The sequence below is a fragment of the Stenella coeruleoalba genome (genome assembly GCF_951394435.1).
Source record: "Stenella coeruleoalba genome assembly, chromosome: 2".
NCBI classification, from domain to species: Eukaryota; Metazoa; Chordata; class Mammalia; order Artiodactyla; family Delphinidae; genus Stenella; species Stenella coeruleoalba.
The window spans coordinates 3,767,469-3,785,955 of NC_137147.1; the positions used below are offsets into that span (position 1 = coordinate 3,767,469).

Here is an 18,487-nt window from a genome sequence, read left to right on the forward strand (position 1 = left end):
AGAAAGCTCAGTCTTTAGTCTGAGGCAGAACAAGTAAACTGACTCTTACATATGCATTTCTATCCAAACTGGGTCAAATAGGTGACCCTCAGCCATTTATTTAATGGGCATCAGTGTTTTCAATGTTTGTTAACAGTAACTTTTGTCACAAAGTTCCAATTTGGACAATGTTTCACCCTACTCTTCCTTATATGTTTATTTATACTTGCTTAATGGTTCCATCACAGATCCATTAATAACAACAAATCTAAGTCTATGAAATCAATATAAGAATATGATTTCTTTATATTCCTGACATCTCTCTATAGAAATAATTTCAAACAGGGAATAGACTACTTATGATCTGGGTTGGACCTCAGTTTCAATCATGTTTTCATCATTCAGGACTCTTCCCATCACAATCATCATCATTGGCCCACGATTGAGTCTCTTTTTTTGTTCATTTCTATTTGTTTATTGACTAATTCAGTAAGTCACTCATAATAATTTAAAAACCCTATTATTCACAAATCCAAAGAAGAGTTATGATATTTCTATCTATAAATAGATCATTCTCACAGCAATGTACCTCTTTTTAAATTATATGCTGTTACTCATCTATGCATTAATCAATTAATGTTTCATAAACTTCTGTATCACTGAGCTGCATTGTCCCTCTGTCATCCTATATGGAATTTTCAAATAGTACACTGTATACACACACAGAGGAAAAAAAATCACTGAAACCAAGACAAGAAATTTGACTATTACTCACATTGGTCTCTGTGCTTCTAACACAGAGATGCAATCATTAAGGTGCATCACCACGGAATAACGCTTCATCAGCGCGAATGTGTCCATTTTGAACAATATGAAGCACAGTCAATGAGGAAAAAAAACAAATTTATTGCCATTGACTCTTGCATTCTACATTTCATTTACCCAGTCATTTAGGAATTTATAACTTTTTTATAACGCAGACATTGTTTTCTCTTAACAGAAAGAACAACTTCAAACTTGAGATTGACTCAGAACAATAAAATCAACTCTGAATAGTTCAAGTCTATTTGATACTTGGCCAGAGAGGTGATACTCCTGAGCCATCCATTTCATAATGGACATCAATGTTGGCAATTTTTATTAATATTTCTTGCCTCATTATATATATTCCTAATTAGACAATAATTTACTGTTCTTCTTCATCTATTATCCACATATTTTTAATGGTGCTCTCATTGCTGTATTACTAATTTTTAACCTCGGTCTAAGCACTTGAACTTCTTAACATCTGTGCATAGGATGAAATAAACAAAGAAAAAGAGTATGGACTGTGTTGGGCCTCAGCGTTCCAGACCCTTATTTTTCGTCATCCATGGTCATGTGTTAATCATCATTGATTCATTTGGGCCCATGTTTAGTTCATTTATTTATATATTTGTATCAATTAAATGATTACTTCACTTATAATAATAAAATAAATATTTGAGTAACAAAAACCAAACAACTAGCCATTGGATATCCCTGACTTGTCTCTAATACCAACATAGATTATACCATTCATTAATAAATATGAATGTTATATATTATCAATTAATCAACATAAGGTCTCATACGATATTTATCATTGGGCCATAGTTAACTTTTTGATTATATTTACTACTTTCAAAGAATACAATGAAAACACTTAAACCAACTCCCCAAACCAAGACAGGAACCCTGGCTATAGCTTACCTGGGTCTCTGTCCCATAGCAACCTGAAAAGGAGAACCTTGATCAAAATGGAGGCTGAACTCACCTTGAGCTTCTATTCTGAAAAGTACCAAACAGAGAAGGTGATGACCGAGATTGAGACTTTCACACCATGGATCGGCGGATTTGTTGACTGATGCTTTCATTAGCATAACCAATGAAAACACATGAAGAGAAGACCACATTTCTTTTGTATTGGACCTCAGCGTTCCAGATATGTATTATTCGTCATCAATGACTCACACGCTAGCATATATCATCATCAATCCAGAAAAGATGACTTTCTCTTCATTCATTCTATATCATTTATTGGTTAATTCATTAATTCACTAATTACAACTTTAAAACAATATGATTCGCAAAACGCCAAGAAGTCCTTGTTATTCCTGATATGTATTTTGAGTCATTCTCAAATCAATGTATCTTTGTTATTAATTATACAACTTTTCATAAATGCTTTAATCATTGTGATTCTATTAATCACATATTTGTTACAAGGACACATTGGACTTTCTGGAATATTTTTAATTCTTTTTGTTAACACAATGAAGACCCTTAACAAAACATCCAAACCAAGGAAAGAATTTGCTTATTACTCACATAGATCTCTGGGATCCTAAAACACAGATCCTATCGTAAGGCTGTCAATCAAGGAAAGGTCCTTAAATCAGGTCCACTGTGTTGCTTCTGAGGAGAAGAGGGAAGAACAGATGATCAAAATGGTTGAGACATTCTCTCCACTGATCATTGATTGCTTTTACCTTTCATTTAATCAATCCTTAGGCAATCATTAATTTGGTGTGAATATTCATTTCTCTTAAGAAAATGAACAAGTTTGACCCTTGACCAGATTATGAACATTATGTAAGACTTTTATTCCCTTAGAAAACAGTTAACAGTCATATACCATTCATATATTTATATAATGGCCAATGCTTCATGCATTCATCTTTACTGATTTATATAATTATTTATAGATTCTCTCATTTATCCAATTATAATAATAGATGAAAATGCATGCACATAAGCAACAAATCAAGATCTCGGTATATTCCTGACATCTGTCTATAGAATACCTTCAAATAATGAAAATGGACTAGATTAATTTTATTGGGCCTCAGAGTTCCAGACACACACTCATTGTATGTGACTCACATGCTGCCAGTAGTCATCATTAATCCAGTACTGTATCTCTTTTTCTTCATTCCTTTCCACACTATTTATGGGTCAATTCATAATTTGGTAATTATAATTTTTAAAATGGTTATTCATCAGAACCACCGAAGAGCTTAGAAATATCTTATATTTAGAATCATTCTCGTGTCAACATCTTTCATTAATAACTCTCATTTTTCATTTTATGAATGAATCAATATAGTACTTCATATTAATCCCATTATTTCACACTGGGTTATTTGGATTTCATTGATTATATATCACAACTTGCAATAATACAGTCAATAGCCTTAAATAAAATATTGAAACTAAGGTCAAAATTTGTCTATTACTCACATGGTCTCCACAGTCCTAACACGTGAATGCAGCCAGAGCTCTCAGGACCACAGAAGAATCCTTCAACCAGCTTAAGTGCTCCCATTCTAAGGAGTACAGAGCAGAAAAGATGATAAAAAATTTCAGACCTTATCTCCATTGATCCTTGTTATCCACATTTCATTTACTCATTTAAGCATTCATGAATTTTTCATAGTGTAGTATTTTTTTCTCTTAACAAAAGAAAACCTTAAACTTGAGACTGACCCAGATCAACAATGTTGACTCTTACTTATCAGTGTCTGTATGATCCTTTCAGCAAAAGGGCAAGACACTTACTCATTTATTGCTTAAAGGGCATGAATGTTTTCTATTTTATTAATAATATTTCTTGCCTGACACATATGATCCTGGTGGACAATGCTTCACCTTCTTCTTTTCATCTTTTTTTTACATTTTTTCAGGGCTCAATTACTGATTTATTATTATTAATACATCTAACCCCAAAAATGGAATATGATGCTTGTATTTTCCTAACATCGACCCATGGGGTCATTTATCACAGAACATTGGCTAGATTTTGCATTGTGTGGAATCAGGGTTACAGACACATGGTATTCACCATATATGACTCCTATGCCTCCAGTCATCATCAGTGGTCCAGGAGGGGCTCTTTTCTCCAGTATGGTCTACATCTGTTTATTGATTAATTCACTATTATTTAAATGACTCCCCTGGTAGTCCAGTGGTTAAGACTCCATGCTCCCCATACAGGGGGCCCGGGTTTGATCCCTGGTCAGGGAACTAGATACTGCATGCCACAACTAAGAGCTCACATGCTTCAACTAAAGACCCTGCATGCTGCAACTAAAGATACTGAATGCTGCAACTAAGACCCGGCATAGCCAAATAAATAAATAAATATTTTAAAATAAATAAATAAACATAAGTCACACAAATAAATCATGAGTAAGACCCTTAAATATCCCTAACATCTATCTAAACCATCATCTCCCCTGACACTCAACTCTCTCATTAACTGAGCTCAGTGTTTCATATATGGATTAATGATCATATTCCTTGACTTTGGCAAGTTTGGACTTCTACTATATTTTTTAACAGTACAGTAAGTGTCTTTTTAAAAATACGGCTGAATCCAAGACACGAACACTGACTACTACTCACATTGTTCTCCATCCTCCTAACACAGATGCAACCATAGGGCTCCTGACCATGCAAGATGCTTAGATCAGCTCAAGGGCATCCATTTTGAGGAGTACAGGGCAGAGCACATGACAAAAAATTGAGAACTAATCTCCACTGATCCTTGCTTCTGCATTTCATTTTTCAGTGGTTTAGACAATCATTAATTTGGAGTATATTTATTTCAATTTCTCTTAAGAAAATGAACTTAAAACTTGACGCTGACCAAGAAAATGAGCAGTGATTATTACTACAATTGTCCATCTTTCTCTTAGTCAAAGATTTTTCATGTACCATTTATTTCTCTTTGGACTTCACTGTTTTCAAATTTACTAATATTGTTTTTTCTATCACCACATATGTTTATAATTGGACAATATTTCACTGCCTTCATCTTTATTTATTTATATGCTTGTTTATTGCTTATTTGATTAGCCCAATTATAAAATATAAAGAAAAATGCATAAACATAAAGACCAAAAACAAGTCCCTTGTATATATCAGACAAGTGTCTCTAGAATCAACTCAAATAGGACAATGGACTAGATTCCATTTGCATCGGACATCAGACTTCCAGTCATCGTACACGACTCATTCACCACCAGTAGTCATCATCGATCCAATATTGTCCCTCTTTTTCTTCACTCATTTCTACATGGTTTATTGACTAATTCAGAAAAATCAATAATAATAATTTAAAAGTTTATTTACAAAACCCAAGAAGAGTCATTATATCCTTATTCTGTAAATAATTCATTCTCACAGCAGAGTATCTTTCTTAAAAATAATGATGCCGTTTTTCATCTAAGCAGTATTCAATATATATCACTGAGCTACAGTTGGCCTTCTTTTATTCTGTATGGAACTTTCAAATAAAACAGTGAATAATGCACAGGAAAAAAAAAATCACTGAAACTGAGACAAGAAATTTGACTATTACTCACATTGGTTCCTGTGAATCTAACACAGCGATGCAATCATAAGGTGCATGACCATGGAATCATGGTTAATCAGCTCGAACATGTCCATTTTCAGAAGTACAATGCACAGCGGATGTTTAAAAAAAAGGAAAATGTATTGCAATTGATTCTTGCTTTCTAGATTTATAGTACACAAATCATGAAGAATTTATAACTTTTTCATAATTTAGAGAATTTTTCTATGAACAAAAAGAACCTCAAACTTGAGAATGACACAGATCAATAAAACTGACACTTAATCATCACATCTGTATGACGCTTGGTCAAAGAGGTGACACCATTGATCCATTCATTTCCTAATGGGCATCAGTGCTGGCAATCTTCATTACTATTTCTTGGCTGACAATATATTTTCATAGGTACCTAATAATTTACCTTTTCTTCTTAAGCTATTATTTATATATCTTTAATGGTTCTATTATTTATCCATTAATAATACTAAATCAAAATCTATTAACCCAAACTAAGAGCATGACTTTATATATTTCAAACATGTGTCTATAGGACAAAATCAATGTAGAAAATAGAGTGTGTACACTTCTTGGTCCTCAGGCTTCCAGATACTTATGGTTCCTTGCCCATTAATGCCTCATCCTCTACCCAACTTCATCGTTGGTCCCCTTGGGTCCAATTTTAGTTCATTCATTGGTACATCTCTATCAATTAAATCATTACATTATTAATACTAATGAAAGAAAAACATGAATACCCAAAACCCAAGAACCAGACCAGCGAATATCCCTAACTTCTCTCCAAACATTATCACCATACATGAGATCTCCTTGGTTAATGAATTTCCAGGTTCTAGATTATCACTTCATCAGCATAAGCTCTCACGGTTATTTATCAACAGGCCATCATCAACCCTTTGATATATATCGATTATGTTTGAAAATACAATGAAAACACTTAAACCAATTCCCCAAACCAAGAGAGGAACACTGGCCATTACTCACCTGGGTCTCTGTCCCATAGCAACCCGAAAAGGAGAGCCTTGATCACAATGGAGGCTGAAATCACCTTGAGCTACTATTCTGAAAAGTACCAAACAGAGAAGGTGATGACCGAGATTGAGACTTTCTCTCCTTTGATCCACAGATTTCTTGATTGATGCTTTCATTGGCTTAATTAGCATAACCAATGAACATTCATGAAAAGAAAGACCACATTTCTTTTGTATTGGACCTCAGAGTTCGAGACACGTATTATTCATCATCGATGACTCATACGCCGGCATTTATCATCACTGATCCAGAAAAGATGAATGTCTCTTCATTCTATATTGTTAATTGATTAGTTCATTGATTCACTAATTATAATCTATAACTCTATGAGTCACAAAACCCAACAAGGCCTTGATACCACTAACATGTCTCTAGAAAGATACTCACATAATTATATCTCTTTCATATTTATGATCAGTTTTTCAAATCTGCATTAATCAATATAATGCTTCATATTAATCTCTTTATTATCAATAGGATAAAAATAGCCTTCTTTAATTATACTTCAAATATTTTATTAATTCAGTAAATATGTTAGAAAAACCACCCAACCCAAGACTACAAATTTGATTTTGCTCACACTGGTCTCTTGGCTCCTAAAACAAAGATGCCATCCTAGGCTGGTGCTCAAGGAAGAATCTTTCTTTCAGCTCCAGTGTGTCCACTCTGAGGAGTATAAAGCAAAGCAGGTGATAAAAATGGTGGAGACATTCTCCACTTACCCTTACTTCAACATTCACACAGATATTTAGGCAATCATTAATTTAGTGTATGTATTAAGTCTGTTGAAAACGAACCACTTCAATCTTGCCACTGAGCCAGAATATGAAGGTTGTCTACAAATTATCCTGTCTACCTCATTCTTACCCTAAGTGGTAATGGTCATGTACCATTCATTACTAATTGAACTTCAGGGTTTCCATGATATATTAATAATATTTCTTGTCTCACCACATATTTTGGTAATTGGAAAGTGTTTTACTCCATTCATCATTATTTTTAATTATATATTTATTTATAGATTCTCATAGTATCCAATTATAATAATAGAATGAAATGCATGAACACAAAGACAAAAAACAAGCCCCTCATTTATTCCTAACATTTGTCTATAGGACACCTTCTCAAGTTGAGAATGGACAAGCTGAATTTAATATTGGACCTCAGAGTTCCAGACATGTATTCATCATATACAACTCATATTGATGATGACCAGAAAGCATCATCGATCCAGTACTGTTCTTATTTCTACATACATTTCTATTTCTTTATTGATTAAATTAAAAACTCACTAATAATTTTCACAGTACAATTCAAAAAACCCAAGAAGACCCCTGATGTACATAGAATTATTCTCAGTGTAATACATCTCATACTAACAGTCTCAGTTTTCCATATATGCATTAATCAATATGATGGTTTGTATATCCATACTCAATACTGAGATACAGCTGCCTTCTTTATTTATATTCCACATTCCAAACAATACAGTGAATTACTTTAATAAAAAAGCAAACTGAAAAAAGAACTTCAACTATTACTCACATTAATCTTCATCCTCCTATTATACAGAAGCAACCACAGAGTTCATGTTCATGGAAGATGCTAAATGATGCATTCATTCTGGAGAGTACAGAACATGAAAGATAATAAAAATATTGAGACCTAATCACCAGTGATCCTTGTTTTCTACATTTCATTTAGTCAGTATTTAGATATTTATTAGTTTTTCTTATTCTCTCTATTTTTTGTCTTGTTAAAAGAAAAACCACAACCATTTGGCTAAAGCAGAACAATTAAACTGATGCCTACTTATGCATTTCTACCTAATCTTGGTCAAATAAGTGACCCTCACCCATTTATCTAATGGGCATCAGTGTTTTCAATGCTTATTAACCATATCTTTTGCCTCACAAAATACGTTCAATTTGGACCATGCTTCACCCTATTCTTTCCTTACATGTTAATTTATATTTGCTTAATGGTTCCATCACAGATCCATTAATACTAACAACTCTAAATCCATGAAATCAATACAAGAATATGATCTTTAAATATTCCTGACCTCTTTCTACAAAAGCAATTTCAAAGAGGGAGAGACTACTTATGTTCTGGGTTGGACCTCAGAGTTTCAGACATGTTTTCATCGTTCAGGACTCTTCCCGAAACGATCATCATCATTGGTCCACGACTGAGTCTCTTCTCTTCATTCATCTGTATATTTGCATTGATTAAATCATTAATTACTTGATAATAACCCCAAGAATAAGACCCTTCAATATCCCTAATTCTCAGTTTAAGAATCATTTCCCATTAAGCGTCCACCTCTTGCATTATTCAACCTCAATCCTGCCCACTATCAATTATTCAAAATAATATTTCTTCTCAGATTTATCATTGAACTATGAGTAATTTTTGATTATTTTAATATTTTTTAATAACACCATGAGTACCCTCAAACACATCACCTAATCCAAGAATACCAACCTTGCCTGTTATTTACCTTAGTTACTTTCTGACACAGAAGCAGCAGGACAACTGAGCACAGCAGAAGCTGAAGTAGGGGGAACATCTGTCCTGAAGAGTAACAAGCAGACAAGGTGATAAAAATATTCAGATTTATCCATCTATTTATTTATTCTCCATTTATCCAATATTCTGCTATTCATTTGCACAGTAATTTAGTCATTTACTAAATTATGGTAATTATTTATTCGTTTTTTCCTTAATGAATCAAATGTCAAAGTGCTTACTGACTCAGTCAGTAACTAATACCTATCATTTTCTGTATCACTCTTAACCAAAGAGATAACATCTTTATATAACTTTTTACCTAAAAACGTCGTTTCAATATATATTAATGTATTTGTATATAATAGTAATTTTTGACTAACCACATATTTTTATTATTGAAAAGCCTTCATATTCATTATTTAATTTACAAATTTGTATATTGACTACTTCATTGATCCAATCATAAAAATTTTTTAAATGCATGGTCATAATAACCAAAACAAATATCTTTGTATATACCTAACCTCTGCCTACAGGATCACTTCAAACAAGATAATGGAATAGATTCCATTTGCATTGGACCTCAGAGTTCCAGACACGTATTCATCGTACATGACTCTTACGCCACGGGTAGTCATCATTGATCCAATATTGACCCTCTTTTCTACATACATTTTTATTTCTTTATTGTATAAATCACAAATTCACTGATAATTTTAGCATTAAAAAAAAAACAAGAGCACTGATGTATATGGAATTATTCTTAGTTTAATATATGTCTCATATTAATGCTCAGTTTTCCATATATGCATTAATCAATATAATGGTTTGTAATAACATACTCAACACTGAAATGCAGCTACCTTCTTTACTCATATTCCACATTTCTTAACGATACAGTGAATTTCTTTAATAAAAAAAAACTGAAAAAAGAACTTCAACTATTACTCACATTAATCTCCATCCTCGTATTATACAGAGGCAACCACAGATCTGGTGACCATGGATGATTCTAAACCATCTCTAGTGCATTCATTCTGAGTACAAAACACAGAAGATGATGAGAATACTGAGACCAGAAGCCACAGATCCTTGTTTCTGGAATTTCATATACTCAGTATTTAATTATTTATTAGTTATTGTTTTTCTATTTATTTTTTACCTTATTAAAAGAAAAACCTAAATCTTTAGTCTGAAAAAGAATAATTTAATGACTCTTACATAGGCATGTCTATAGAACTCTGGTCAAGGAGGTGACCCTCACCCATTTATTTAATGGGATTCAGAATTTTCAGTTTTTATTCACAATATCTTTTGCTTCAACAAAGGTGTTCATATGAGAAAAATACTTCACCCTATTTTTCCTTATACATTTATATTTGCTTAATGAGTCCATCACAGATCAATTACAAATAACAACTATAACTCTATGAAGTCAACAAGAATATGATCTTTTGGTATTCCTGACATCTCCCTATACAATTTTAATGAAGGAAATAGACTACTTATGCTCTGTGTTGGACCTCAGAGTTTCAGACATGTTTTCATCACTAAGGACTATTCCTGGAACGATCATCATACTTCGTCCATGAATATGTCTCTGTTCTTTGTTCATTTCTATTTGTTTATTAACTGATCAAGTAATCCATTCACAAACATTTTTAAATTCTATTATCTGCAAAACCCAAAAAGAGCATGATATCCCTACTGTGTAATAGTTCAATTTCATATCAATGAAACTCTTTTTTGAATTAGATGCTGTTTTCATTTATTTATTAATCATTTAATGTTTCATCAAATTCTCTATTTCTTATTGAGCTTGGCCATCTACTATTCTGTACGGAAATTTTGAACTTTACCCTTAATACACACAGACACACACACAGACACACACACACACACACACACACACACACACACACAAACACAGAAAGCAACAAAACCATGAGAAAAAATATGATTAAATATTTCTTAATAGATCTTTATTGGAGTATAATTGCTTCACAATACTGTGTTAGTGTCTGTTGCACAACAAAGCAAATCAGCCATATGCATACACATGTCCCCATATCCCCTCCCTCTTGAGCCTCCCTCTATCCTCCCTACCCCACCCCTCTAGGTCATTGCAAAGCACCGACCTGATCTCCCTGTGCTATGCTGTTGTTTCCCACCAGCCAAATATTTTACATTCGGTAGTGTATATATGTCAATGCTACTCTCACTTCGCCCCACCTGCGCCCTCCCACCCCATGTCCAAAAGTCTATTTTCTATGTCTACCTCTTTATTCCTGCTCTGCATCTAGGTTCATCAGTACCTTTTTTCTTTTAGGTTCCATATATATGCGTTAGCATACGGTGTTTGTTTTTCTTTCTGACTTACTTCACTCTGTATGACAGACTCTAGGTCCATCCACCTCACTACAAAACTCAATTTTGTTTCTTTTTATGGCTGAGAAATATTCCATTGTTTACATGTGCCACGTCTTCTTTATCCATTCATCTGTCGATGGGCATTTAGGTTGGTTCCATATCCTGGCTATTGTAAATAGTGCTGCAATGAACATTGTGGTGTATGTCTCATTTTGAATTATGATTTTCTCAGGGTATTTGCCCAGTAGTAGGATTGCTGGGTTGTATGATAGTTCTATTTTTAGTTTTTTAAGGAAACGCCATACTGTTTTCCATAGTGGTTGTATCAATTTACATTCCCACCAACAGTGCAGGAGGGTTCCCTTTACACCACACCCTTACCAGCATTTACTGTTTCTAGATTTTTTGATAATGGCCATTCTGACCAGCATGAGGTGATACCTCATTGTAGTTTTGATTTGCATCTCTCTAATAATTAGTGATGTTGAGGATCTTTTAATGTGCCTGTTGGCCATCTGTATGTCTTCCTTGGTGAAATATCTATTTAAGTCTTTGGCCCATTTTTTAACTGGATTGTTTTGTTTTTTTTTTGATATTGAGTTCCATGACCTGTTGTATATTTTGGAGATTAATCCTTTGTCTGTTGTTTCATTTGCAAATATTTTCTCCCATTCTGAGGGTTGTCTTTTTGTCTTGTTTATGGTTTCCTTTTCTGTGCAAAAGCTTTTAAGTTTCATTAAGTCCCATTGTTTAGTTTTGTTTTTATTTCTGTTACTCTAAGAGGTGGGTGAAAAAGATCTTGCTGTGGTTTATGTCAAAGAGTGTTTTTCCTATGTTTTCCTCTAAGAGTTTTATAGTGTCTGGTCTTATGTTTAAGTCTTTAATCCATTTGGAGTTAAGTTTTGTGTATGGTGTTAGGTAGTGTTCTAATTTCACTCTTTTACATGTAGCTGTCCAGTTTTCCAGCACCACTTACTGAAGAGGCTGTCTTTTCTCCATTGTATGTTCTTGCCTCCATTGTCGTAAATTAGGTGCCCATATGTGTGTGGGTTTATCTCTGGGCATTCTATCCTATACCATTGATCTATATTTCTGTTTTTCTGCCAGTACCATACTGTCCTGACTACTGTAGCTTTGTGGTATAGTTTGAAGTCAGGGAGCCTCATTCCTCCAACTCTGTTTTTCTTTCTCAAGATTGCTTTGGTTATTCAGGGTCCTTTGTGTTTCCATACAAATTGTAAAATTTTTTGTTCTAATTCTGTGAAGAATGTCATTGGTAGTTTGATAGGGATTACATTGAATCTGTAGACTGCTTTGGGTAGTATAGTCATTTTCACAATATTGATTCTTCCAACCAATTGATGGACAGATCAACTGATCACCTCCTTAGGAAGATTTATTCCTAGATATATTATTCTTTTTCTTGCAATGGTAAATGGGAGTGTTTTCTTAATTTCTCTTTCTGATTTTTTGTTGGTGGTGTATAGGAATGCCAGAGATTTCTGTGCATTAATTTTGTATCCTGCAACCTTACCAAATTCATTGATTAGTTCTAGTAGTTTTCTGGTGGCATCTTTAGGATTTTCTGTGTATAGTATCATGTCATCAGCAAACAGTTACAGTTTTCCTTCTTCTTTTCCAATTTGTATTACTTTTATTTCTTTTTCTTCTCTGACTGCTGTGATTAGGACTTCCAAAACTATGTTGAATAAGAGAGGTGAGAGTGGACATCCTTGTCTTGTTCCTGATCTTAGTGGAAATGCTTTCAGTTTTTCACCATTGAGTATGATGCTTGCTGTGGTTTTGTCATATATGGCCTTTATTATGTTGAGGCAGGTTCCCTCTATGCCCATTTTCTGGAGAGTTTTTACCATAAATGGGTGTTGACTTTTGTCAAAAGCTTTTCTGCATCTATTGATATGATCATATGGGTTTTATTCCTTATTTTGTTAATGTGGTGTATCACATTGATTGATTTGCATATATTGAAGCATCCTTGCATCCCTGGAATAAACCCCACTTGATCATGGTGTATGATCCTTTTAATGTGTTGTTGGATTCTGTTTGATAGTATTTTGTTGAGGATTTTTGCATCTATGTTCATCAGTGATATTGGTCTATAATTTTCTTTTTTTGTGATATCTTTTTCTGGTTTTGGTATCAGGGTGATGGTGGCTTCGTAGATTGAATTTGGGAGTGTTTGTGCCTCTGTAATTTTCTGGAAGAGTTTGAGAAGGATGGGTGTTAGCTCTTCTCTAAATGTTTGATAGAATTAGCCTGTGAAGCCATCTGGTCCTGGGCTTTTGTTTGTTGGAAGATTTTTAATTACAGTTTCAATTTCACTACTTGTGATAGGTCTGTTTATAGTTTCTAATTCTTTCTGGCTCAGTCTTGGAAAATTGTACTTTTCCAAGAATTTCTATTTCTTCATGGTTGTCCATTTTATTGGCATATAGTTGTTTGTAGTAGTCTGTTATAATCCTTTGTATTTCTGCACTGTCTGTTGTGATTTCTCCTTTTTCATTTCTAATTTTATTGATTTGTGTCTTCTCCCTTTTTTTCTTGATGAGTCTGGCTAAGGGTTTATCAATTTTGTTTATCTTCTCAAAGAACCAGCTTTTAGTTTTATTGATCATTGCTATTGTTTTCTTCGTTTCTATTCCATTTATTCCTGCTCTGATCTTTATGATTTCTTTCCTTCTACTGACTTTGGATTTTCTTTGTTCTTCTTTCTCTAGTTGTTTTAAATGTTTATTTGAAATGTTTCTTGAGGTGAGAGTGTATTGCTCTAAACTTCCCTCTTAGAACTGCTTTTGCTGCATCCCATAGGTTTTGGGTCGGTGTGTTTTTACTGTCATTTGTTTCTATGTATTCTTTTATTTCTTCTTTGAGTTCTTCAGTGATCTTTTGGTTATTAAGTAGCACACTGTTTAGCCTCCATGTATTTGTGTTTTTTACAGTTTTTTTCCTGTAATGGATTTCCAGTCTTATAGCTTTGTGGCCAGAAAAGATGCTTGATATGATTTCAATTTTCCTAAATTTTCCAAGCCTTCATTTGTGACCCAAAATATGATCTATCCTGGAGAATGTTCCATGTGCACTTGAGAAGAAAGTGTAATCTGTCACTTTTGGGTAGAATGTTCTATAAATATCAATTAGATCTATCTGGTCTGTTGTGTCATTTTAAAGCTTGTGTTTCCTTATTTATTTTCTGTTTGGATGACCTGTCCATTGGTGTAAGTGGGGTGCTAAAGTCCTCTACTATTATTGTGTTACTGTCAATTTCCCTTTCATGGTTTTTAGCATTTGCCTTATGTATTGAGGTGCCCCTATGTTGGGTGCATAAATATTTATAATTGTTATATCTTCTTCTTGGATTGATCCTTTGATCATTATGTAGTGTCCCTCCATATCTCTTGTAAGAGTCTTTATTTTAAAGTCTATTTTATCTGATACGAGTATTGCTACTCCAGCTTTCTTTTGATTTCCATTTGCATGAAATATCTTTTTTCCATCCCTTCACTTTCAGTCTGTATGTGTCACTAGGTCTAAAGTGGGTCTCTTGTAGACAGCACTGGTCTCCTGGCTCCTAAAAAAAGATGCCACCCAAGGCAGATGCCCAAAGAAAAATCTTTAGATTAGCTTTGAATAGGACATCAAAGTTACAGACACAAATTCAACTTTCATGACCCATAAGCCACCAGGAGTAATCAGCCATACAATGTAACTTCTGTGACCTCAAGTATTTGGGCATTGTTTATTGAATAATTCAATACATCACAAAATAATTGAAAGTGCTATTAAACACAAAACCTGAGGATAATCATGATATCCCTATTCTGTAAATAGTTCATTCTCACAGCAATGAATCTCTTTTGTGAATTATGATGCTGCTTTTGTATTTTTTTTCACCTATGTAGTAATCAACTAATGCTTGAAAAATGCAACATTTAAAACTGAGGTGTATTGGCTTTATGTTATCCTATATGGATCTTTCTAAAAATAAACTGAGTGTATGCTCAGAGGAAGGAAAAAGACTGAAAGAAAGGCAAGAAATTAGATTATTGATTACATGGGTTCCTGCAGTTATATGATGCATCGCCATGGAATCGATCTATTATGGCCTTTCCTTCTCTTTGCTTATTACTACATTGTTTACTGATTGAAGAAATAAATCTCTCATAAATATTGGAAAACCTATTAATCACAAAATCTAAGGGCAGTCATGATATCCCTCTTATCAAAAGAGTTCATTCTCACAGCAGTGCGTCTCTCCTGTAAACCATGATGCTGGGTTTGTGTTGATTTGTTTTGTATTGTTTTGATTTGTTTGTTTTTTTCCATCCGGGCAGTAATTAATTAATGTTTCATAAAATGTAACATTTATCACTGAGCTGCATTGGCCTTACTTTTCCTGTATGTATCTCTCCAATAATACACTCAATGCACACACAGAGGGACAAAAAAAATAACGGAAACCATGACATGAAATTTATTACCCACATGGGTTCCAGCAATCATAAGGTGCATCACCATGGAATACTGATAGCTTAATCAGCTTGAACATGTCCATTTTAATCAGTAGAAAGCACAGTCAATGAAACAAAAAAGAGAAAGAAAAAGGAAACTGTATGGACATTGATGCTTTCTGTCCAAATTTAGAGTTCTCAATATTCATGAATTGATCACTCTTTCATAATGCAGAGATTTTTCTTATTCTACAATCAAAAATACCCTCAAACTTGAGAGTGCTCCAGAACAATAAAATTGAATCTTAATTATTCACATCTAAATGATGCTTGGAAACAGTTGACCTCCTAGGTCCATTTGTTATTAACGGTCCTAACTGATGGAAATATTTAGGATTGCTTCTTGCCAAACCCCATGTGTCCACAGTAGACAATAATGGACCTTTTCTTCTTAATCTACTATTTATGTATTTTGAAGTGTTCTATCACTGATTGATTAATAGTATGAAACATAAATTGAGTAATGCAAAGTAGGAGCATGATTTTATATATTCCGAACATTTGTCTAAGGGAAGAAATCAATGTAGAAAATGAAGTATGTATCCTTTCTTGGACCTCAGGATTCCAGATACTTATAGTTCCTTGGCCATGCCTCATCCTCTACCGAACATCATCGTTGGTCCCCTTGGGTCCAATTTTGGTTCATTCATTGATACATCACTATCAATTAAATCATTACATCATTGATATTAATGAAAGAAAGACACGAAAAAACAAAACCCAAGAACAGTATACCCACAAACATCCCTAATTTCTCTCCAATCACTATCACCATACATGAGATCTCTTTCCTTAATGCATTTCCAGTATCTAGATGATCACTTCATCAGCATAAGCTATCACGTCTTGTTTTTAAATGGGCCATATCATCAACCCTTTAATATATATCGATGACTTTTGAGAATACAATGAAAACACTTAAATCAATTCCCCAAACCAAGGCAGAAACCTTGGCCATAACTCACCTGGGTCTCTGTCCTATAGCAACCTGAGAAGGAGAACCTTGATCACAATGGAGGCTGAAATCACCTTGTGCTTCTATTCTGAAAAGTACCAAACAGAGAAGGTGTCGACTGAGATTGAGACTTTCTCTCCATGGATAGGCAGATTTGTTGACTGATGCTTTCTTTGGCTCAATTAGCAAAACCAATGAAAAAGCATGAAGAGAAAGATCACATTTCTTTTGTATTGGACCTCAGAGTTCCAGACACGTATTATTCATAATCAGTGACTCATACGCTGGCATTTATCATCATCAATCCAGAAAAGATGACTTTCTCTTCATTCTGTATGTTTCACTGATGCATGTGCTAATTCACTAATGCCAGTTATGACCCTCTAGGGTTCGCAAAACTCAGTGAGGCCTTGATATCGCTCACTTGTCTCTATAACCATTCTCACATCATTATATCTCTCTCATATTTATTATCTGGTTTTTGCTTCACAAGAGTTCCTGTTTATCAATGGGATAAAGATGCCCTCCTTTAATTTTCTTTCATCCATTTGGTTAGCATAGTCATTACTTTTAGCGAAAGCACCCACCCCCAGACTAGGAACTAGATGATGCTCACACAGGTCTCCTGGCTCCTACAACCATGATGCCATCCTAGGCTGGCCCTCGAGGACGAGTCCTCGTTTCTGATCCAGTGCATCCATTCTGAGGAGTATAAAGCGAAGCAGATTATAAAAATGGTGGAGACACTCTCCACTCATCCTTGCTTCCACATTCACATCGTTACTTAGGCTATCCCTAACATAGCAGGTATGTGAGACCTGTTGAAAAGGAACAACTTCAATCTTGCCTCTGCGCCAGAATATGAAGGTTGTCTACCACTTCCCCTGGTCCCCTTCTCCTTACCCTAAGTGCTAACAGTCATGTCCCATGGCTTTAAAATTGAAATCCAGGCTTTCCTTGACATATTAATGGTATATCTTGTTTCCACCCATATATCCATGAATAGAAATTGTTTTCCATCATTTTTCTTTATTTTAATTCATATATTTATGAAGAGGGCCTCAGTTTTTCATTTGCACGAACAAAATGAAAAGGCATGAACACAAAGACTGCAAAGGAGCCCCTAATTCATTCCTGACCTCAGCCCCTAGGGTCACTTCCAATAGGACAATGGACTAGATTCCATTTGCATCGGACCTCAGAGTTCCAGACATGTATTCATCATACACGACTGGTACGCCACCAGTAATCATCATCAATCCAATAGTGTCCCTCCTTCTCTTCATTATTTCTACATTGTGTACTGATTAAGGTAATAAATCTCTCATAAATACTGAAAAGCCTATTAATCACAAAACACAAGGGCAGTCATGACTCCCCTCCTCTCTCCATAGTTCATTCTCACAGCAGTGTGTCTCTCCTATAAATCATGATGCTGATTTTGTGTTGTTTTGTTTTGTTTTATTTTATTTTATTAATTGGGGCAGTAATCAATTAATGTTTCATAAAATGTAACATTTATCACCGAACTGCACTGGCCTTTTGTTTTCCTATATGAATATCTCGAATAATACCTTGAATGCACACCCAGGCAGACAAAAATAAACGGAAACCATGACAAGAAATTTGCTTATTACTCACATGGGTTCCTGCAATCATAAGGTACCTCACCATGGAATACTGATAGCTTGCTCAGCTCAAATGTGTCCATTT

General features: G+C 34.3%; 1 long non-coding RNA gene across 1 annotated transcript; it reads right to left on the reverse strand.

Moving 5' to 3' along the window:
* Positions 1–5,708: 5,708 nt before the first annotated feature.
* LOC307182043 lies at positions 5,709–16,833 on the reverse strand. The gene is made up of 6 exons (XR_013827102.1): positions 16,785–16,833; positions 9,873–9,957; positions 8,910–8,983; positions 7,952–8,029; positions 6,987–7,072; positions 5,709–6,436 (listed from the first exon to the last, which is right to left on the reverse strand). It is a non-coding gene; the product is annotated as an uncharacterized lncRNA (long non-coding RNA).
* Positions 16,834–18,487: the final 1,654 nt, after the last annotated feature.